The sequence below is a fragment of the Bufo bufo genome, chromosome 4 (genome assembly GCF_905171765.1).
Source record: "Bufo bufo chromosome 4, aBufBuf1.1, whole genome shotgun sequence".
NCBI lineage: Eukaryota > Metazoa > Chordata > Amphibia > Anura > Bufonidae > Bufo > Bufo bufo.
The window spans coordinates 544,350,084-544,375,419 of NC_053392.1; positions in this window are offsets into that span (position 1 = coordinate 544,350,084).

Consider the following 25,336-nt stretch of genomic DNA (forward strand, 5'->3'; position numbering starts at 1 on the left):
TGTTGCCCCTGGTGCTGAACACAGAACTTTGAACTTTAGAAATTTCTGTGTTGATAACACCAGTGATGGCCATGAGCTGGTCTGGGTGCCACCCTGCTGTGAACATGGTTCCTCCTCCTCCATGTCCTCCTCCTCATCCTCCACCTTGTCATCCTCCAGAACTGTGCCCGGGCTGGACAATTGTGTACCTGGCGTTTGTGGGTAGAGGAACCCACCCTCGGAGCCACTTGTGAATGACTGGCCGGAAACCCTACGAAATGATCCCTCTTTCTCCTCCTCCTCCTCCTGTGCCACATCCTCTTCCATCATCGCCAGCAGCATTTTTTCAAGGGGGCATAGAAGTGGGATAGTTACGCTGAGAACAACGTTATTGGCACTGGCCATGTTGGTGGAGTACTCGAAACAGCGCAACAAGGAACATAGGTCTTGCATGGAGGCCCAGGCATTAGTGGTGAAGTGGTGCTGTTCTGCCGAGCGACTCACCCGTGCGTGCTGCATCTGAAACTCCACTATCGCCTGCTGCTGCTCGCACAGTCTGGCCAGCATGTGCAAGGTGGAGTTCCACCTTGTGGGCACGTCGCATATGAGGCGGTGAGCGGGAAGGCCGAAGTTACGCTGCAGCGCTGACAGGCGAGCAGCAGCAGGGTGAGAACGCCGAAAGTGCGCACAGACGGCCCGCACTTTATGCAGCAGCTCTGACATATCGGGGTAATTTTTAAGGAATCTCTGCACCACCAAATTCAGCACAGGCGCCAGGCAAGGGATGTGTGTCAAACCGGCTAGTCCCAGAGCTGCTACGAGATTTTGCCAATTATCACACACCACCAGGCCGGGCTTGAGGCTCACTGGCACCAACCACTCATTGGTCTGTTGTTCAAGGCCCGTCCACATCTCCTGCGCGGTGTGGGTTTTTTCCCCCAGATACATTTTAAAACTGCCTGCTGTCGTTTACCCCTGGCTGTGCTGAAGTTGGTGGTGAAGGTGTTACGCTGACTGGATGAAAAGCTGGTAGAGGATGAGGAAGCAGAGTAGGAGGAGGAAGCAACAGGAGGCAAACTGAAGCGCCCTGCAATCCTCGGTGGTGGAAGGACATGCGCCAAACTGCTATCCGCCTCAGGCCCAGCCGTCACTGCATTTACCCAGTGTGCTGTTATGGAGATATAAAGGCCCTGACCGTGCTTACTGGTCCACGTAGCCGTAGTGAGGTGCACCTTGCCACAGATGGCATTGCGCAGTGCACACCTGATTTTTCCCCTACTTGGTTGTGCAGGGAAGGGATGGCTCGCCTGGAAAAGTAGTGGCGGCTGGGCACAACGTACTGTGGGACTGCCACCGCCATAAGGCCTTTAAAACTATCCGTAGCCACCAGACGGAATGACAGCATTTCAAAGGCCAGTAATTTAGAAATGATGGCATTTAGGGCTAGGGATCGCGGATGGGTAGGTGGGTACTTCCTCTTCCTCTCCAGTGTTTGGGAGATGTAGAGCTGAACGCTTCCTTGGGACATTGTGGAGATGCTTGGTGACCCCGGTGGTGGTGTTGCTGGAAGATCCTCTGTTTGCGGGGTGGCAGGTGGCACTGTCACTCTAGAGGTGGATGAAGAGGCCGAGACTGCAGCAGAAGAGGAAGCAGGAGGAGCCAGAGACCTTTCTTGGTTTTTGAGGTGTCTAATCCACTGCAGCTCGTGCTGAGCACTTAAATGCCTGGTCATGCAGGTTGAGAACGTTTATGCCTCGATTCAGGCTCTGATTGCACAGCGTGCAAACCACTCGTGTCTTGTCGTCAGCACATTGTCTGAAGAACTGCCACGCCAGGGAACTCCTTGGAGCTGGCTTTGGTGTGCTCGGTCCCTTACTGCGGTGGGTAGTAGCAGACGTACTGTCTAGAGGACGGCCGCTCCGCTTTTGCACCCTGCTCCCTCTTCTGCTGTGCTGGTGGCTCTGTGCGACCACCGCCTCTTCCTCCGAACTATATAGGCCACTCGCATGACCTTGATTCCATGTGGGGTCGAGGACCTCATCGTCCTCCACATCATCTTCCACCCAGTTTTCACCCCTGCCCTCCTTGTCGGTCTGCACACTTTCGAAAGCCCCAGCAGTTGGCACCTGTGTTTCGTCATCACACGAGACGTGCTGCGATGGTCCTCCCATGTACTCATCTTGAAAGATAAGTGGTTGGGAATTGGTGCACTCAATCTCTTCTACTTCTGGGGCAGGGCTAAGTGGATGGCCCTGGGAAACCCTGCTAACAGAGTCATCAAAAATCAGAAGAGACTGCTGCATGACTTGGGGCTCAGACTGCTTGGCTTATTTGCAAGGGGGTGAGGTGAAAGACTGATGGACATGGGCTGCAGGTGCCAACTCTGATCTTTTAGCAGGAGACTGGGTAGGAGACAATGTGAAGGAACTGGAGGCACTGTCAGCAACCCAATCTACTATCTACAGGCCTCACCATTCGCAGAGCCGCATTAGGCCCAACCAAATACCGCTGCAGGTTCTGTCGCCTACTCGCACCTGAGAAAGGGGTTTCACTTGTGCGTGTAGGTGGTACAGACCACGTCCTCTACCTGCAACAGGAGCTCCGCCAGCAGCACCACGACCTGGGCCACGTCCCATATTTGACACTCTCCTCATATTTCTCGAATTTAGGATCTTGCCTTAAATGGGTGTTTAATTAATAGTAGAATAGAACGACAGTATGTACAGGGTGTTTCTCACATGCCCTGAACCAGACTAGGCCATAATTAAATTTGTTTGCCCAAAATGGCTGTATTTCAAATACCTGAATAGAACCCCTGTATATAAAGGTTGTATCTCACACGCCCTGATCCAGACTAGGCCTCAATTCAATTTGTTTGCCCAAAATGGCTGTATTTCAAATATCTGAATATAAGCCCTGTATATAAAGGGTGTATCTCACACGCCCTGATCCAGAATAGGCCTCAATTAAAGATTTGTGCACAAAATGGCGGTATTTCAAATATCTGAATATAGCCCAAATATATAAAGGGTGTATCTTACAATGACATCTGAAGCAAAGGCTGCCAAATATTTTCTTTTTGCCCAAACGGGTGTTTGTTTAATAACTGAATATGACAGCAGTATATAACCCTGGAATTTCAAATGTCTTGATGCTGCAAGGGAGCAACAATTGTGTATTTTGCTCAAAAAAGGGTGTTTTATTAATAGAAGAATATAAGCCCTGTATATACAGGGTGTATCTCACACGCCCTGAACCAAACTAGGCCGTAATTAAAGATTTGTGCACTAAATGGCTGTATTTCAAATACCTGAATGGAACCCCTGTATTTAAAGGGTGTATCTCACATGCCCTGACCCACGCTAGTCCGCAATTAAAGATTTGTGCACAAAATGGCGGTATTTCAAATATCTGAATAGAACCCAAATATATAAAGGGTGTATCTCACAATGACATATGCAGCAAAGGCTGCCAAATAAACTTGTTTTGCCCTAACGGGTGTTTGATAACTGAATATGACAGCAGTATATAACCCTTGAATTTCACACGTGCTGATGCTGCAAGGGCTGTAAAATTGTGTATTTTGGCCAAAAAGTGTGTTTTTAAAAACCCAGAAAATTATGGCTGTATTTCCAGCTTAAATTGCACACTGACTAATCCAGATGTTGTATATTGCCAAAAAGTGTTTTTTTTTACAAACAGAATATGAAAGCTGTATATAACGTTTGAATTTCACACGTCCAGATGCAGCTACAGATGTAAAATAGTGTATTTTGCACAAAAAGGGAGTTTTTAAAAAAAAAATGAAAATCATGGCTGTATTTCTAGCTAAAATTGCACACTGACTAATCCTGCAGATGCACCAGATGTTGTATATTGCCAAAACAGGGTGATTTTTTACAACCAGATTATTAGTGCAGTTTTTCAAGCTTGAATTAGAATGTCACAAAAGCTCAGATGCAGTGCTGGTGCACTGAGCTTGCATAAAATGGCCGCCACTGCCGCCCACCTAACAGACGGATAAAAGTTATTTTTTTCGGTCAATGGGCTCAGGGCAGGGTAAAAAGATTGTGCCCTGCACCCACACAACTGATTGTATCTAGATCGCTGAGTTAGATTCTCTCCTATTCTCTCCCTGAAATCACCAGTCCAGCAGCATCCTCTCCCTACACTTGTAACAGCAGAGTGAGGTGCAGCGCTACGTGACTCAAGCTTATATAGAGCCTGGGTCACATGCTGCACTGGCCAATCACAGCCATGCCATTAGTAGGCATGGCTGTGATGGCTTCTAAGGGCACAGAGGTAAACGCTTGTTGATTTGCTGCTCTGCAGCCTTTCAAAAAGCACAGAGAAATCGCTGAACACCGAACCTGAACCCGAACTTTTACTAAAATGTTCGGGTTCGATGTCAAAAAATCCTAAAGTTCGGTACGAACCTGAACTTTACAGTTCGGGTTCGCTCAACCCTAGTTGTAACCAATGCCCAATTTTTCTAAAAATGTCCTCTGTCCTCATTTCCACCATCCCCACTGCCTTATTCCCAGCCACTTCCAATATCCACCAGACCAGAGGTGGCTTGGTCCTGTGCATGCTGCAGCCAATCACTGGCCTCAACGGTCTCATGTGCTAGAGCAGCAGTGACGTGCCATTCTAGCACATGTGAACACTGAGGCCAGTGACTGGCCACAGTGGTCATATGACAGTGCCACTTCTGATCTGGCGGGAAGTGGTGATGAATAGGGTAATGGCCTGAGAACTGTGGTACTGTAATTGGGCACAGGCTACGACCATTGTGGTTGTTGTCTCCTAGGCCAGACATCCATGTTAAGCTCCCTCTAGTGGTGGAGGATTGTTAGCATGTAACTTTTTGTCTACCCAGGGAATTTAGAAAGCTATACCAAAAAATTTGAGCTTCAATATAAAGTAATATTATCAAAATAATCAGCACAATATGTTGGACCTAGGAAAGACATGATGATAAAAAGGTGAACAGTCAAGCAGAGCCTTCCATGATCACTAATCAAGGTAAGATAATGCAACACAATGGTGTTGTGTGATATCATTATATAGAACATTACAAAGTAATGTTCTGTATATAAGAACAATAATTCAGACATGCTCAACACAATTATGCCATTAATATGTCCACACATTCCATTGAATGCCGAGAGAATATGAGTTTCCTCATATTCTGATATATTTGCATTTATAGTTGCCTATAGTTTCAAGTAAGACATGTAGAAATAAAGCATGGCTCCATTTGCATTCCTACATGTCTCATTTTGCAGTTTATCCTGTTCAGAATCGTAATCCTCAGCTGTCATAAATCTAAGAAGGAGACAAGAGCTGGAGGGTACATTAAATTATTTATTGATTCACTTTACATAAGTGTCGTCTACTAGCATGGTTCCTAATCAACAGGAAGGTGAAGGAAGGGAAATCTCTGGAGAAATATCTCTCATAAATTGTTCTCTCATCATCCTGCTCTAAGTTCCTTAGTTTTACTATTTGCCTGACTTTTAACTTTTAGTTCTCGGAGTTCATTATTTGGCCTTCTGCACTTGACTTTAGAAGACATGATGGAAGAACGTTAAAGGTAGAAGAGAAGTAATGATAATTGCTGTGAAGTTTGGTAGAACATTTGGTACTTTCATGGCAACACTGTCTACTAAGAAATAGTGGTAGGTTGTGGTGGCTCACTAGCAAGTAGTTAAGGTATGGTGCTGCAAGCTCATATAGAGGGAATCACCCCACCCTCTCTTAAAGGCAAATGTAGTAATAGGAAAATGAGCGAGCACTCATACACTTGGCAACCAGATTGACATGTGCAGAAAATATTTATTAAATCCCCATAAAATACAAGTAATAAAATTTATAAGAACAATGTAGCAATAATATACAACATTACAGTCACATATATTGTGGTAGATATGATCGACACTATATTCATATGACTCAATAGTGTCGATAAATTCAATAGTATATATCTCACCAAAAAACTTCAAGTATATGCTGTTATTTGGTAAGAGGGAGTATTATCTGCTGTATATGCTGTAGGTGTATTCACTGGGAGTGAAATATGTTCATAAAGTGTCCACAGGAATCCTGATAATGTGAAAAGTCTCTTATAGCATATCCTTTTAAGCTCGATATGAGCTTTGGATTGAAGAAAACTTTAAACCGATGTTTGGCTTACCGTCTAGCGTCTGCTGTCTCCCTATTGCTTCAATGGAGCTTTAAATATTTGCCGGCTTATTCAGTCGCTCCATACAGCAAGCTGGTTTAAATTTCGCGGGAGTTCCAAAGATCGCAGGAGTTACCACTCTGTTCCGCAATTTCCTTTGGTGCAGCTTTCAACGATAAGAATAGTTAATCCTTTACTATAAGAATAGTTAATCCTCTACTAAGACTATGTTCATATTGCTTTTGCAGGAATGATTTGGTGTATGCACAGGGAAAGTTCCTGATGCATTTGCTAAATGTACTTTTACTACTAGAGCCCAAGCCTAAAGTACTCTTAAAGACTTAACAGATTCAACACATGAAAGTGGCAATGATGTTCCTGTAGTTCAACACAAGGTCCAAGGTCATGAGCAGTTAGTCAAAATAATGTATTCCAGTCATCGATATTTTTGGCATATCTGTGAGATGTAACATAGATGTCTGATTGGGGGAGTTCCTCCACTGAGACCATGTCCTGTTGACACAATGAGGGCCCTAATACATCCATTATCCAAAGCAACACAGCCACCACTGGCCAACAAAGGAGGAGAGAATATGCATTGGTCTCTGCTCTCTGTCCCAACTTCTGTCCCGATCATTTAACCCCTCAGAGGCCGCGCTCAATAGCGAAAGTGGCATCTATGGCTTTAAACAGAGGGCGGGTGCTCCCTTTGTTTCTCTGATTGGAGCCCCTGCAGCGGAATCACAAGGCTCAGATCGATTGCTATGGCAGGCCGGGGCCTTGTCATATTGATGTACCTGTAGAGCCATGCACAAGGCACAGCTTTACAAGCAGTCTGTCATAATCTCATAGACTGCAATATTCTATTTTGGATTTAAATTTACAGTAAAAGAAAAAAGTTTTTAAAAAACTAAAAAAAAAAAAAAATTCAAAATTCAGATCACATGCCCTTCCAATTTTACATATAAAATTAAACAATAAAAAAAGAATAAAAACAGGCATTGCCAAGTCCAAACTATTAAAACATAAGGGATCATTTATTAAGACCGGTCTTAATACCCTTATATCTGGCGATGAATCTGCTGAAGTAATGAATATGCGAAGGCCTCTACATAACTTTGGCGCATCCAGCGCCAGTCTAAATGTAAGCCAGTTTCCCTTCTGGCTTACATTTAGACCATTCTACAAACGCAGGCATAGAAAATAATGAATGAGACGAGCCTGCTGGCCTGTCCCGTTCCCAACCTACTTTTTTAGACCTGGTGTGAGCGGGGAAAAGTTGCAGATTGCGGCACAAATACCCTTTGTGCCGCAATCTGCGCCAAGATACGCCTAATATAGGAGAATTTCTGAATAATAAATGACCTGCTTAGTATTTATTGTGTGCGATAAATGCTGTAACAGAAATTTTTTTGCTGCTTTGCTGTTTTTTGGTCATGTAGCCCACTCCAAAATGTAATAAAAATTGATCAAAAAGTTGTATGTACCCAAAAATAATACTAATAAAAACTACAGCTCACATTGCAAAAAGTAAGCCCTTACATAGCGCTGTAGAATATAGAGATGCAAAAAAAACAAAAACATTTTTAAGTAGTTTTTTTTAAGCAGTAAAACATAATAGTAACTATATGAATTTAGTATCACTGTAATTGTACCAACCTGCAGAATAAGGTTGTCATGTCATTTTTGCACCCTGTGAATGCTCTACAGACAAAACCAAAAAAGCCCTCTGGAAGTTGCATGTTTTTTTTATATTATTTTCAATTTCAGTCCACAAAGATTTTTTTCCCATTTTCCACTGCAAGCTTTGGTAAGTTACTGCAGTTGGCTGTAGTTTAACTTTCAACTTGCCCTGCATAAAATAAGCTCTCATATGGATATGTCAATGGAAAATGTAATTAGTTATGGCTTTTCAAAGGTGAGGAAGAAAGAACGAAAATACAAAAACAAAAATTGGCCATGTCTTTAAGGGATAAAGAGTACCTATCACCTCTCTTGACCTGTCAGTTTTAGTAACTAATTGCATTCCCTGTGTAATAACAATTCTGGAGCTTCAGTTCTTTTGACTTTACTCCAGTCCTCTGCAGTAAAGGTACTGCTGGGTGTTACCAGTAGTGAGGGGTGTGTCTGACTCTATCCAATCAGTGCTGCTGATGTCAGACTGTACAAGGACACACCCCCTATGGGCAACACCAATCTGTACCTTTACTGCAAAAGCTGCTGGCAATTAACTCCTAGAAGGAATAAAAAAGAAATGGCACATCAAAGAGTCATAAGAACAGTTACTCCAGAATTGTTATTACATGGGGAATGCAAGTAGTTACTACAACAGACATGTCAGGAGTGGGGACAGGTCCTCTTTAATGCAGCTGAGAACTAGTGGTGTTCCTCACTGCAATCAATCAGATTGAAAATTTTATAACAGCTATGGAAGCAGAGGGGTTACTATGAGCAACACTTCTAGTTCTTGTTTCCAGTTTTCATGCAGGTATTTTCCTGTGGACATTGAGGAGGCTGCAGCTTCAGAAGAGCCAAACGCCCCTTTCCTCCTCCTGATAGTGTAGTCACAGAAATGAGAGGCACCATTCTACCACTAGGAAAGACAGCTTTAGGTGGCTAAACCACATAGGACCAGCACTATAAAAAGCACAGAAAAATAGTCCCATTAAAACGTAACTGTCTACAGGTCATAATCCCAAAAACTGTTTAGTTGTAGGAGTTATATATCTAAAGACATCGAAAGAATTATAGTAGTTGGCAAAAATGATACCATGGGTTAAAAGGGTTGTCTGAGAGTTTGATATTGATGGCCTATCCTAATGATGGATAATCAATATCTGATTGGTGGGAATCCGATTCACCTCTACTGATCAGCTGTTGGAAGGGGCTGCTCCACTCTGGCGATTGCTGCATCCTCTTCCTAGGTCAGTGACGTCACGTTCATTGGTCACATGGCGTAGGCGCAGTTTAGTCTCATTTAAATGAGTTGCAATTCCGAGCACAATCACTAAACAACTTGCGGCACTGTGCCTCGTAAGCTGTAAGGAGGCCACAGCGCTCACCAGAGTGCCGCACCCTCTTAAAACAGCTGATCAATGGGTGTCCTGGGAGTCAGACCCCCACTGATCGGATATTTATGACCTTTCCTGAGGATAGGCTATCAATATTAAAAATGTCGGACTACAAACATGTTAGACTATGAGAACCATATCTTGTTTGGAGGTCTTCGCTGGTGGTAGTCCTCAGATGGAGTCTGATACTATCATGTGTGCAGGTCTACTCCCTTTTGGGTGAGTGATACCGTTGGTAACGCAAATGTGTGCATTAACTGTAGAAACTGTCCCTGTACCCTATGTTATCCCTACAAAAATGACCCTATTGGACTGTATTATGAGTTTCTACTAATGAGGAGACCTCGTTCAACATTGGAGAAACTAGTCAGCCAGGTTCTGGAGAAAAAGAAGGGTGGTATATACCGATAACAAGTGACTAACAGGGTCCATGTCAAACCAAAAACGTGAGATGATTCCCATGGTCCAACATGTTTGGCTGGGTTTACCCATGCTATCATTTTGCGACTACTATAATTGTTGCACCAACAAGAGTCTTTGGATGTATAGACCCTGGAATTAAACTGTTTTTCTACATACTTACCTTTGTGATATTTGTAGACTTGGCTTTCACTTTTGAATCTAGCTAAAGTGCATCTGTCAGCAGATTTGTACCTATGAAACTCGCTGACCTGTTACATGTGCGCTTGGCAGCTGAAGGCATCTGTGTTGGTCCCATGTTGATATGTGCCCGCATTGCTGAGAAAGATGATGTTTTGATATATGCAAATGAGTCTCTAGGAGCAACGGGAGATCTAGAGGCTCTGCTCTCTGTAAATGCTGCACCCTCTGCACTTTATTGACAGGGCCAGGCAGTAAAAATGTCATCAAGCCTGGTCCTCACAATCAAAGTGGAGAGGGAGCAGCAGTTGCAGAGAGAGCATAGCCTCTAGGTGTAATGGCAACGCCCCCGTTGCTCCTAGAGACTCCTTTGCATATATTAAAACATCATCTTTCTCAGTAATTTGGGCACATAAGAACATGGGACCAACAAAGATGCCTTCAGCTGCCAAGCGCACATGTAACAGGTCAGCCAGTGTCATAGGTATAAATCTACAGACAAATGCCCTTTTTCAGTGACTGGAGCCATTGTAACATTCTCAGCCGGTAAGAATTTGAGAATCCAGATTTACAAATGTTTTACACCCACACAATGCCTGAAGAAATGTTGTAAGTCGTCTCTGAAGACATTTGCATCAGGTTCTACTTGAAGCATTTGGGACAGAAATTGGAAGAATGGTCCTGCATGCTGTGCTAATGTATTCTTCTCATTGAAACGATTGAGCCCAATATAAGTTAGTGGGGGGCCTCTGGCCGCGATGGTTTCTTCCTATGACTGCGCCACGGCTTTGTATATAAAAGGAAATCACAATGTTGCTGTGTTTATAATGTAATGATACAATACCTAATGCATGGTGAGAAAAATGTCCGTTTTTAGCATGATTATTATAGTGAATTTTCTCATAATGTCATATATTAAAGAAAGGTATTCTTTACCTAGAGACCAATAGGGCATATTTCCAGAAACAACATTTGTGTGACATACCTCTGGCCTCCTTCCAACAGATGTGCCATTTTCTGTTGTGTTGTCTTTCTGCCTTTTAGCCTTTTGGAGCCCCAAGGCCTGAAATTAGCAGACGGTTGAATGTGACATTTTGTGTGAGCTTGTTTAAGCCATCAGAGACAAAGCTGGCAAATAGTAAGAAAGCCACAGAGAATGACTGAATCCAGAATAGAACTGCTACTGTCATAATATTAACATACTCTTTCACTAAATGATGAAAAAAAAAGAGCACATATACAACAATACTATGGAGAAATTGTCACAATGTATTTCATAAATGCACAAACTGTTCTTTGAAAAGAAGGGAAATGTACCATATTATTCATCAACACAATCCTAACCAATCTGTTCACCCTGAACACAGAATCTATCTGCTGGGTAAGTGATTTAATGCATGGATACGGCCACACATTACAAGTTTGCTGCATCAGTTTGGAGCAGCAAATCTGCAGAAAACCACAGAGAAATCAGCAGCAGCAAATCTGAACTAAATCATGGAGATTTGCTCTTGCAGATTTTTCTTACTTGGACAGGCAATGCTCCATAACCAAAAATACCTGCTGGCCAAATAACAGCTGCAGAGATCCATGAGTTGTATTGACATCCTTTGGTGACATACAGTTGGTTGCCCATTCTAACCTTCTGACCAAAGTAACTGGTGGTCGTCAAATGATCGCACTGCAGCAAGGTCTCAAAATATCTCAGATAGCAACCACCAAGCTTCCAGTCATCCGATTCGGAATTTAACCAAAATTTTTGGAAAAATTTGGATTCACAAATTTCTTGAGATTTGTTTTGGGGCAAATCAGAGAGAGAGAGACTAGCGCACGTAACACTCCTCTGGCCCAGCGGTCTCCATCATGCGCTGCTACGAGACTTCAGGGCCAGGCATGGGTACGTCTTCACTGTCCGACCCGGTCAGTCAAATTGGCAGGGAATGGAAAGGAGCGGAGTCTAAGGTACAATAAGGTGCAATGGAATCGCCCTCATTGCACACAAGGGCTAATTAGTATAATGTGTGAATTGGATTCATAATGATGTATCTGGCGACAGATTCCCTTTAAAGGGCTATTTCTTTTTGGGACTTTGAGGGCATAACTCTAGGACCCACACCTACTGTATCTCTAGAATGGAGCCTTGATAGTGATCAAGAGCGCACTGCGCTAGCGCGGACACCTTTCGTTCACTTCTGTGGGAGTTCAGAACATAGCTGAGCTATTTCTGGCACTCCCATAGAGGAAAATGAGGAGATGACCGGACATGTGCAGTGGAGCTCTCCATTCGCTTCTGTAGGACCACCTTATCTCCAGAATGGGCCCCAAAGCACACCATGCATACATGGCTTGCTCTCCAATCACCACTGTAGGACTGCTGGAAATATCTGAGCCATAGCAGTGAATGGAGGGTGGCCGCATGTGCGGCTGCTCTCCCTTCATTTCGGGCCTCGTTCTGAAGATAAGAGTCGATCTCAGAGGTCAGAGCCCCAATGTTCCTACAATGATGGCATATCCTAGTGATATGGCATCAATACTCCTTTAAATGTGAGTAAACCCCATCCTCTACATAACTTCAGCATATCCACCGCGGTCTAAATGTAAGACAGCTTCCTTGCTGGCTTAAATTTAGACCATTTTCTATGCCTAAAACAGGCGTAGAAAATGATGAATGAGATGGGGCTTTCCCACTCACACCAAGCCCACTTTTTTAGGCCTAGCGTGAGCGGGAAAAAGTCACAGATTGCGGCGCAAAAGGTTAATATAGGCATCTTTCTGATAGTAAATGACCCTCTTAGTATTTTTGGGGTGCACGCAGGGGCATAACATCTCATAGCCCCATAAAAAATCCAAATGAGTGTTCTGCCAAATGCACTACTCATTGCACCTTACATGAGGTGCACACAATAACGTACACCACAGGATTTGTGCTACAGTTAATAAATGAGCCTGGCCATCTGCTTCACCATCAACACTCGGACACTGTAGCCATGTCCCTGAGACCGCCAAGCCCCAACCCCAAAGTCCACATGTCATGCCCCAAGTCCAAAAGCCACACCCCCCAAGCCAGCAAGCCACGCACTTAGTTAATGGGGAAGGGAGGGGGGTTTAGACCTGAAAGATGGTGAGGTGAGCTGCACTGGGGCCGGGAGTGCTTCTCTCCCCCTCAGCCAGCCAAAGAGAGCCATGTCCGCCGGCTCTAGGGACTGACTGGGAGTCAGAGAAGCCTCAGTCAGTTAATATGTTGCAGAAGCTCACGCTCAGACGGCGCAATGCTGCTGTGAGGTGCAGAAAGGGAGGACATCCCTCCAGGCCCTGTGCCCGACAGAGGACAGGGAGCCAGAAAAACAGACTGTCCGGCCTAAAACCAGATGTCTGACCACCCTATCATGGTACAAACTAGGAGTTACCATATTCCCTATGGTGATGGACTCAATATCATACGCAAATTTGTACCTGTCTTGCTCAAAGATGAACAAATTCATTATTTTCTCCAGTCAGGAGTATATTTCGTTGCCAGGAAGCCTATCACCATAGGGAATGTGGTATCTCCTAGTTTGTACCAGGATAAGGCAAACATGGTGTCACACACACAAACATGGCTAAATATGGATCAGCCCGATATGGTTTATGCAAATATATGTAAATAACTAAGGGGGGAGATTTACAAAAACTGGTATAAAGGAAAACTGGCTCAGTTGCCCATAGCAACCAATCAGGTTCCATCTTTCATTTTTCAGAGCTCCTTTCGAAAATGAAAGATGGAATCTGATTGGTTGCTCTAAGCCAGTTTTTCTTTGCACCAGTTTGGATAACCCTTCCCTTCCCTATGACACAGGCTCATTTATTAACTGTAGCACAAATCCTGTGGTGTACGTTATTGCGCGCACCTCATTCAAAGTGCAATATATTGGATGCTGTACAAGACAGCTTTGACAGCTAAGGCTAGTTTTACACCCCCCGGAGATGTCTGGATCTGGCTCTTCCGGACGCTACCCGACACCCGCTGTCCCCTTTGATTATAATGGGGATAGGCAACAATTCGGCCGTAAGAATCAGACAGATGAAAGTTGCTACTGTAGTTTCCGTCAGTGCCGGATCCAGACATCCGTGGCAGGCTGCTCCCTTGGCCATGGCACATTGCGAATATAGGGGCTGCAGAGCACTAGCCTTGCTGTCAGTGAATGGGGAAAAAATATGTTTAGAACTATCCTGGTAATGTTCTCCAAGTATGACTTTCTCTGCGGGAAAAGCAAAATCATCAGACATCATATAAAACCATGTAAATGGCCAAAGACTGTGAAATTGTTCCTCCTGACCCCTGTAGAGATCAAGTAGCACTCCAGGAAACACACAATTATCTCAGTTTCATGGAAGAATTATCATAATTTAGAAAGAATAGAATTTGGCTTAACAACTCTTACTGCTGTGCGGAAAAGACCTTGTTCAGAAATGAGCTTGAGCCAGAGACCTCAGGTTTACCCTGTTTGCTTTCTGTTTCAATAGGTACAAAAACCACTACCATGATGAAAAACACATGAATGCGTTAACTTCATGAGTGACTGACACTAAACATAAAAAATGCACAAAAAAATTTAAAATATTCCAGTACTTCCTTCATCTCCTCCTTTCCCTTGGTCCTATTTTGCCTCATAATACAATAAAAATGACACTCCTTAACATTGAAATTGCAACAAAAAGAAGGAAAAGTCATCAAAATCACAGGATTGATAGACAGGGTAATGATATGCAAATGATAAGTATTCTCAATTTATTCAGTATTAAATATGAGCGCCAGATGCAGAAATACACGCACACTTAAAATTCCTTGGCAGGCTATCAATGAGATTAATAATTGCTGGCTGAGGAATGTTCTGCCATACTGAATGCACTTGGACACGCAAATCATCAAAATCTGCTGCTGGCAGCTTCATTTGCCATTACTGACCAATGGTGTTCCAGATGTGTTTGATTGGAGAAAAGTTTGGAGATGCTACCAGCCATGGTAGCACCTTTAGGCCACACAGGCTTCTCACAGTAGAACAGGAAACATTCAGCCTGGTGTTGTCCTGTCATCAATTTGAGGAAATGGCTGCACCACTGGTTCTGCAACCAAATCAATGTAATGCTGAGCTGTTATTGTATTTGAAATCAAGACCAGAGGGGTCCAGCTATCATACACTATGTCACTCCACACCATAATCCTGGGAGCAGAACTGGTATTACGTCCCTTTGTGAAGGGGTGTTGCCCACATGGTCTCCAGGCCAATCATGGCGATCATTGTATCTGAGACAAAAGTGGGACTTATCACTAAAGAGGATATGCCTCCATTGCCATCTAGCTGTGTACCATGATAGTCTTTGAGAGAATACCTGCAGCTGAAGGTCTGTCTCTTAACCCAGTGTCAATCAAACGAGGTCTGATGGTTTATGTAGACACTGTTTATCACCCTAGGCTTGAGACATGATATCAAATTTCACTTGCAGTACAGAATAGATCACTATGTGCCATTCTTCTAATCAGACAACCTTTCTGTGCAGAGGTTCGCCTCTGTGCACCTCCTGCTGTCATTCCAGTTCATCGTTGTTCTCCCTACCACTGGGACACGCAATGTTAAACAGTGCTGACATCTCAGCCTAGGAGCGTAGTGATCTGCTCCAGTGATAAACAATGGTCTGTTCAAGGATTTTGTCCCTCTCAGTTTGTGACAAGGGGCCATAACTGGCACGTCGACTAACAGGAGGCATCACACAATCATACCACACAAGATTTCATGTGGCTAAAAACTTTGCTTTCAGTCAGGCTTTTATGCTCCTCCCACACATCACAGATTGGAGCTAGGTGCTTGAAAATGTAATCATCTGCAGATCTTAGCGACACCTGCTACTTTCTAGATTTGCATAACCTTACAGCTTGTCCCCCTAGGTGTTTTAATGTTTGTTTATATGTGCCCTGTCTGCTGTAAGACAAAAAGATCAAGTCCTGCCCCTTTGCTAAGCTCCACTGACCAGCACTGAAATTAATTTGCAGGTGTACTGTTCCTTTAAGGAACTTACTATTGTTTAGTCTATCAGAATATACCAAGTAAACAATGGAAAACTCTAGATTAGCCTTACTCCTACTTATAGCAGTAAATTGCTCATAATGATGTGCATTACTGCAGATTATTGCTTTTCAAAGCGGTGACCTGCTCCTCTTGCATTACGACAAATGGTCAGCAGTTTTTAGCCCAGACTACAACATCAGAGACAATCAGAAAATTTTAGCATTAACCCCGTCAAGATTTTTCATTTTTAAGTTTTCATTTTTTACTCCCTGCCTTCCCGAAGCCAAAACTTTTTTACTTTTCCTTTCACCTACCATATGACAGCTTGTTTTTTGCAGGACAAGTCGCACTACTTAATATTGGCACTATTTAATATTGCATAAAATGTAGTGGGAAGCTGGAAAAAAATCCAAAATGGGCGAAACCACAATTTTGCCACAGTTTTATGGATTTTAGGGCACCTTTATTAAGACGCCGGTCTTAAAGGGATACTGTCACCTGGATTTTAGCTACCGAGATTTTCACATCACTACATCAGTCTCCATGATTTAGTTTAAAATATACTACTCTTACCCCCATCTGTCTTGTCATTTAGGATAAAAATTACTTTTATTAATATGCAAATTATCCAAGGGAATGTTCCTCTGTCCGTTGGAGCCCATCCGCGCCCATTACCTCAGAGCCCAGAACCGCCCCTCTGTTAATTATTCACTCCTCTCCTCACTTACAGTGGCGGAAATAATTATTTGACCCCTCACTGATTTTGTAAGTTTGTCCAATGACAAAGAAATGAAAAGTCTCAGAACAGTATCATTTCAATGGTAGGTTTATTGTAACAGTGGCAGATAGCACATCAAAAGGAAAATCGAAAAAATAACTTTAAATAAAAGATAGCAACTGATTTGCATTTCATTGAGTGAAATAAGTATTTGAACCCTCTAACAAAAAAAGACTTAATACTTGGTGGAAAAACCCTTGTTTGCAAGCACAGAGGTCAAACGTTTCTTGTAATTGATGACCAAGTTTGCGCACATTTTAGGAGGAATGTTGGTCCACTCCTCTTTGCAGATCATCTCTAAATCCCTAAGGTTTCGAGGCTGTCTCTGTGCAACTCTGAGCTTGAGCTCCCTCCATAGGTTTTCGATTGGATTAAGGTCCGGAGACTGACTAGGCCACTCCATGACCTTAATGTGCTTCTTCTTGAGCCACTCCTTTGTTGCCTTTGCTGTATGTTTTGGGTCATTGTCGTGCTGGAACACCCATCCACGACCCATTTTCAGTTTCCTGGCAGAGGGAAGGAGGTTGTCGCTCAGGATTTCACGATACATGGCTCCGTCCATTTTCCCGTTTATGCGAATAAGTTGTCCTGTGCCCTTAGCAGAAAAACACCCCCAAAGCAAAATGTTTCCACCCCCATGCTTGACGGTGGGGACGGTGTTTTGGGGGTCATAGGCAGCATTTTTCTTCCTCCAAACACAGCGAGTTGAGTTAATGCCAAAGAGCTCTATTTTGGTCTCATCAGACCACAGCACCTTCTCCCAGTCACTCTCTGAATCATTCAGGTGTTCATTGGCAAACTTCAGACGGGCCTGCACATGTGCCTTCCTGAGCAGGGGGACCTTGCGAGCCCTGCAGGATTTTAATCCATTGCGGTGTAATGTGTTTCCAATGGTTTTCTTGGTGACTGTGGTCCCTGCTAATTTGAGGTCATTAACTAACTCCTCCCGTGTAGTTCTAGGATGCTTTTTCACCTTTCTCAGAACCATTGACACCCCACGAGGTGAGATCTTGCGTGGAGCCCCAGAGCGAGGTCGATTGATGGTCATTTTGTGCTCCTTCCATTTTCGAACAATCGCACCAACAGTTGTCACCTTCTCTCCCAGCTTCTTGCTAATGGTTTTGTAGCCCATTCCAGCCTTGTGCAGGTCTACAATTTTGTCTCTGACATCCTTGGACAGCTCTTTGGTCTTTCCCATGTTGGAGAGTTTGGAGTCTGCTTGATTGATTGATTCTGTGGACAGGTGTCTTTTATACAGGTGACTAGTTAAGACAGGTGTCCTTAATGAGGGTGACTAATTGAGTACAAGTGTCTAACCACTCTGTGGGAGCCAGAACTCTTAATGGTTGGTAGGGGTTCAAATACTTATTTCACTCAATGAAATGCAAATCAGTTGCTATCTTTTATTTAAAGTTATTTTTTCGATTTTCCTTTTGATGTGCTATCTGCCACTGTTACAATAAACCTACCATTGAAATGATACTGTTCTGAGACTTTTCATTTCTTTGTCATTGGACAAACTTACAAAATCAGTGAGGGGTCAAATAATTATTTCCGCCACTGTATATATTTTTTCCAGTGCGCGGTAATCTCGCGCATGCGCCCTGGTTAAACTGGTCTGGGCCCGCGTGGTGTAAAAAAAAAAAAAAAGGGCATGTCCAGAGGCTGGAGGGGGGCACATCACTTGGCTTGCCTCAGGCGTTAGTAACCCATGTTACGGCAATGCCTGCCTTTGAACCCTCTCTAGCTCTCCTTTACACATTTTAAAAAGTGAAGCCCAAAACTGAATCCCATATTGAAGATGTAGTCTTGCAAGTGAAATATAAAAGGGTTATATTACATTGGGAACATAGGTTTTTAATCTCTTCTTTTTATACATCCTAAAATTAAATTTACTTTTGCAGCTGCTGCCTGACATTGAGTACTGCTGCTTAGCTTACCTGTAACCAGAATACCCAAGTCCTTTTCCTGTTCTATTGTCCTCAGTTTAAATTCATTTAATATACAGTATATGCACAGTCCTACTGCTACGCAGTGCTCCACTGCTCAAAGGGTTAAAATGTGCCTTCATATGTGGTATATGTATTGCCTTTCTGCGGACTGGAAAGGGGATAATCAGTCTTAGTTCCAACTGCTTGTTGGGGCTGCCACACTCTCTCCATAGGGAAGGGTTGGGGTTTTAAGTGTAGAGTTCAATGAGAAACCCAGAACAATGCGGATTCACAAAGAGAGCAGTCCAGTAAAATTATCCAGCCAGCTTGGAAAAAAAAAAGCTGTGAATCATCCTCTGAGGAAACAACTGAGAAATAATTTGTGAGCATTTCCGCCGTAGAGAGGAGGTGCATGCAAAAGAATCTGTGGAGAGAACTTGTATAAAACATTAGGACTACATAGTTAATTGGTCTGGGGACCCATACTTTGAGAAGTAGATTGTCCATCTGCTAAAGGACGTTGTTAGGTATTGTAGTGTTGCATTGCTGCATTTTGATGAGAGAGATAAAGTACAGATAAAAATCACTGCAAAAAATGCACCAAAATGATATGCAACTGACAATACTAGCCAATTCCTCAAGCCGATGTTAAAAGCTGAGAACTTTGCCAATATACTCCAGTCAGGAACATATCGGAGCCCTTTATGCACCACGTGTCACGGCGGGGAGTGAGGGAAACCCCCCACCGTGCGGTGTCAGAGGGTAAAGGGGATCAGTCTTGTCAAAAGGAGTAATAAGGGAGCAGGTCACCTCCTACAGCGGAGTAACAGGATATAAAATAAATGTGTCTAAAAGTCAGCTATTATTTTTGGGAGACAAGAATATACCATCCGTATCCCAAATTGGGGTAGAGGTACGTAGAGATTATATCACGTATCTAGGGATTAAACTAGGCAGAACAGCGTCCTCGATTTACTCCTTAAACTACCCACCGCTTCTTAATAAGATAATCAAAGAACTGAATAAATGGAGAGACCTACCATTGTCTCTGATGGGAAGAGCATGCCTAATAAAAATGATCAGCTTTCCTAAAATGTTGTACCCGTTACAGACAATTCCCATAATTCTTAAACATGTTGATGTGAGGAAAAATAGTATTACTTACCGGTAATTTGATTTTACAGAGCCCATGACAGCACCACCGGAGAGAGGAGGATCCGCCCCACAGAGACAGGAAACCTGCAGAATAAAACGGGCGGGCATACTCCTCCTCGTCAGTGAGTTTTCCAAGTATCGGAGGAAGGCCGCCACATGAATTAGACATGCAATTTGTATAGAGGGAACATATATATATATATTTTTTTTTTTTCAATATATACATTTTTTTATTTTTTTTTCTCTGCACACCCGTGTAATAAAGAAGAACCACCAGGGAGGGAAACCCAGGGTGCTGTCATGGGCTCTGTAAAATCAAATTACCGGTAAGTAATACCATTTTTTCCTATCGCCCATGACAGCACCACCGGAGATTTACTAGAGTAATCCATAAGGGTGGGAAGTAGAAAGAAGAACCCCTTTACCAAAGGAAGGATCACCAGAAGAGTTCAAGTCCAACCTATAGTGCCTAAAAAAGGTCAAAGGGGAAGACCAGGTCGCTGCCTCACAAATTTTCTCCATTGGAACAGAAGACCTCTCAGCCCAGGAGACAGCCACCGCCCTGGTTGAGTGGGCCCTTAGGCCCCCCGGGGGAGACAACCCCGATGAAAGGTAGGATAAGGAGATGGCTGACACGACCCACCGAGATATAGAACTCTTTGAGGCAGCAGAACCTTTGTTTCTCCCTTGAAACTGTAAGAAGAGTGAGGAAGATTTTCGCCAGGAAGAGGTAGAGGACAGATAGGCCAAAAGGGCTCTCTTGACATCCAGACAGTGGAGAGATTCTTCTTCCTCAGAGGAAGGATTTTGACAGAGAGTGGGAAGAACAATCTCCTGAAAGCGGTGGAATTTGGAGGCGACTTTTGGAAGAAAAGCCGGGTCAGGACGGATGATAACTTTGTCCTCTAAAATCAAGGTATACGGAGGGTTGATGGAGATGGCCTGGATCTCCCCAATCCTCCGAGCAGAAGTCAAGGCTATCAGAACGGATAGCTTTAGGGTAAGGTGCTTAATCGAAATAGAATCAATGGGCTCAAAGGGAGGCCCAGACAAAGCTTTTAATACCACCTCTAGACTCCAGGGGGGGGGGCTTTTGAAACTACCACCAGGGAAGACCTCTCCACAGCCCTAAAAAACCTGGCAACCCAAGGGCTACTAGCTATGTTCTGATTAAACAGAATCGACAGGGCAGAGACCTGAACTCTCAGGGTACTGACTGATAGACCCATCTCTAAACCTTTCTGGAGAAACTCAAGAATAGAAAGCAAGGGAGCAACCCTAGGTAGGCTCCTTAACTGGATCTGGGCAAAATCTAAGAATTTGTGCCAAACTTTGCTATAGATCTTTATAGTAACCTCCTTTTTACTTTTTAGCAGGGTAGAAACCAAGGCATTAGAGAACCCTTCCTTCTCTAATAACCACCTTTCAAAATCCAGGCCGTTAAATGTAGGCTGTCTACAGCTGGATGTCTCACTGGTCCCTGGCTCAGAAGGCCCCGGACCGTCGGAAGCACCCAGGGATCGGCGATCGACATGGTTCGGAGTCCCGTGAACCAGGACCTCCTGGGCCAGAAGGGCGCGATCAGGATTACTGTGGCCCGCTCTTCCCTGATTTTCCGTAAAACTCGGGGAATCAGGGGAAGAGGGGGAAAGGCATAAGCCAGGCGGAAATTCCACTCCTGTGTCAGGGCGTCTATCCCACAGGGGGATCCCGCTCTGCTTAGGGAATAGAACCTGGCCACCTTCTTGTTTGAATACGTGGCAAACAAGTCGATTTCGGGAACTCCCCAGAGATCTACTATCTTCTGGAAAACAATGAGGTCTAGGGACCATTCCCCCTGGGACAGGGTATGGCGGCTCAGAAAATCTGCCTGTCTGTTCTCTACCCCTCTGATGTGGACTGCTGAAATCGAGGTGCATATTCTTTCTGCTAGACTCAGAGTGACATAGGCTTCCTCCATAAGAGCCCTGCATCTTGTCCCTCCCTGCCTGTTCAAATAGGAGACTACAGTCCTGTTGTCCGAAAGGATCCTTAGGTCCTTCCCTTTTATCTTCGGAAGGGAGGCCCTCATCGCAAGGCCGACTGCCATCAATTCTTTCAGGTTGGAGGACTCTACTTTTTGTAGGGGGTCCCAACGACCCTGGAAGGAGGTTCCTTGAATGTGGACACCCCACCCCCACGGGCTTGCATCTGTAGTCAGGCACACCAATCTTCCTGTTTTCCACGGGATCCCCTGGACGAGATTTTCCGTATCCAGCCACCATGATAGTTTCTGTAAGGTTTGGACTGAGATCTCCATTTTCGCATTCAAGGACCGGCTTTCCTTCCAAGCAGACAGGATTTCCCACTGTAAGGCTCTGGAGTGCAGCTGAGCCCACCTTACTCCCGGAATACAGGATGTGAGGGAGCCGAGGACCGACATTGCTGTTCTTACTGAAGTAACCGGTCTCCGGGTTAGATCCTGGATCTTGTTCTGGATAACTACTACCTTGCTTGTAGGTAAAAAGGTTTTCTGGAGAGAAGAGTCCAGTATTAGGCCTAAAAAGGTCTGCCTCCTCGATGGAAGGGGTCTTGACTTCTCCTCGTTTATTATCCACCCTAACCTGTTCAGGATAACCCGGATCTCTGATACTGCCCAGATGCATGCTTCTTCCGTCTGACCTACTATTAAGAAGTCGTCCAGGTAAGGGACGAAGAGAATGTCCTTTTCCCTTATGTGGGCTGCTACTTCCGCCACTAGTTTTGTAAACACCCTTGGGGCCATGGAAAGGCCAAAGGGTAGAGCCTGGAATTGGAAATGTTCCAGTTGACCTTTCAACTGGATGGCCACCCTTAAAAACCTCTGGTGTTCTATTGCAATGGGGACGTGGTAGTATGCGTCTTTTAAGTCGAGAACGGCCATGAAGCATAAGGGATAAAGAAGATTGATTGTTGATCGTATTGTTTCCATTTTGAATCTTTTGGGCTGAATGAACTGATTTAATCTTTTCAGATTTATAATGGTCTTGAAAGAACCGTCTGTTTTTTTTACCAAAAAAAGTGGAGAGTAGAATCCTCTGCCTACTTCTTCCTTTAATACTGGGATCAAGACCGATTTCTCTATTAAATTCAGCACTTCTGCCTGTATCACTGATTTCCCTAGGACTGAAGGGGGAACTATGGTTGGAAGGAATCGGGCCGGAGGGGACTGAAGGAATTCCAACTTTAACCCTTGGCTGACTGTATCTAAAACCCACGGACTTAGGGAAATTTTCTTCCACTCCGTTAAGAAGCCCTTCAGCCTGCCCCCAACCAGAATCCTGGCGTCATTGTTGTTCAGGCTTTCTCTTGTCTGCGGAGGACTGGTTAAAGAAAAAATTTCTATTTTTCCTCTGACCTCTGAATCGGTCCTCCCTAGTTCTCCTATCCTGTTCCTGGCTACCTCTAAAGGGACGAAAGGACCGACTAAACCTATTTCTGCTAGAAAAGGATCCTTGAAACCCCGGAAACTTTTTCTTCCTGTCTGCCGCTTTATCTAGCAGGTCGTCCAGACTTGGACCGAAAAGGTATTCCCCTTCACATGGAACACCACAAAGCTTGGATTTAGAAGACATGTCTCCAGACCAGCCCTTCAGCCAAAGAGATCTCCGTGCAGAATTTGACAAAGCCGCTGATCTGGCCGCCAATCTAACTGAGTCGGCTGAGGCATCTGCCAGAAAGTCTGCTGCCTTCCTAATTGTAGGGAGAGAGGCTAATATCTCTTCACGGGGGCATCTATTTTTTAATTGGGATTCAAGCTCTTCCAACCATACAATAAGAGACCGGGCCGTGCAAGTGGAGGCTATACTAGGCCTAAAGGAAGAGGTAGATGCCTCCCAGGCCCCTTTCAGAAAGGCATCCGCCTTTTTATCCAGCGGGTCTTTCAAGATTCCCGTGTCATCAAATGGTAGGGCCGTTTTCCTGGAAACTTTGGATATAGCCACATCTATCCTAGGTGCCTTATCCCAAGACGCAGAATCTTCCTCCTTAAAAGGATATTTACGCTTGAGACTCCTGGAAATAAATACCCTCCTATTGGGTTTTTTCCATTCTCCTTTAATCAAAGCTGATACATTCCTATGCACTGGAAAGGTACCATGCTGCCTGGACTCCAACCCCCCGAACATAATATCCTGAACTGAGCGGGGCTCCCGAATTTCTTCTATGCCCATAGTCGAGCGAATAGCCTTAAGGAGTTTCTCGGTGTCCTCAACCAGAAAATAGGGTCTCCCCCCTATTTCTTCTTCCCCTGACGAGTCCTGTGACGAGATATCAGAAGGACCACATACTGAAGAAGGGATCTCACCCTCGTCTGACAATGGGGGTTCTCTGGAAGGTGTTCTGGTTTTAGGTTTCTGCCGTTTCTGGGCTACCTGGGATGCATTAATCTCAGAGCGCACCAACGTCTGCAAACATTTATAAAATGAGGGAGACTCTTCAGCCACCGTCCTATCTATACAGGGCTGGCACATCTTCTTATCCCTGGGAAATGAATTACACAGGTTTGCAGGTCAAAATGTAATTACCCAGCGATACTCCGTCTAAGCTATAACAACAGTTATGTTTAGACATTTCCATCTTACCATTCAGATGGCAAGCCCTTGCTGCATAACGCACACTCTTTACAACTTCCAGGATCGCAGGTAAGTGGGGGACCCACCGGAGGGAAGGATCCAGCATGTCGCTCTGCAGGCTTCCCATCAGAGAAAGGAAACCACACTGACGAGGAGGAGTATGCCCGCCCGTTTTATTCTGCAGGTTTCCTGTCTCTGTGGGGCGGATCCTCCTCTCTCCGGTGGTGCTGTCATGGGCGATAGGAAAACTACAGTCAGCATTCCTGACCTTCCTTTGGAATAGGAAAAGACCTCGCATAGCCTACAAGAACCTTTGTTTAATGAAATGGGAGGGAGGCCTAAATATGCCTGACATTAGGTTATATAACCTGGCGGCCTTATTCCGCCATGTAAGGGATTGGGTTTGGAACACTAATTATTTTTCAGCGGGTAGAGTTGAGCAAGAATTGGCGCAACCATGGGATTTAGCAGCCCTTATACACACCAGAATTAAAGATCTCCCAGGCGTAGTTAAACAATCCATTCTTCTCAGGGACACCATAATGGCATGGAAAATGATCAGGAAATTGTACAAGCTCCCGATCTATTTGTCACCCCAGATGCCCCTATGGTCTTTCCCTGCCTTCCCGCAGGGAAGAGAGAATAAGATGTATAAAAAAATGGAGGGAGAAAAACATACGCACGCTAAGTGACATAATAATAGGCACAGATCATAAACTGATGTCATGGGAGCAATTAGTGAACAAATACCAACTTAATGCTTCACATCCATTACCATTCTATCAGCTTTCTGCTTATTGCAAGGCCCAATCGACATCGATGGGGGAAGCTGATTTGCAGCTCTTCTGGGGAGAGGTGGGGATATGATTTCACTTGCTGACTTATATAGACGTATCCGAGATATGAGTTTTATAGGCTTAGCGAAAAATGTGTTTGCACACTGGGAAAAGGACATAAAGGTTGCAGATCTAGACCTCAAAATGAGAGAAGGTCTGGAATATA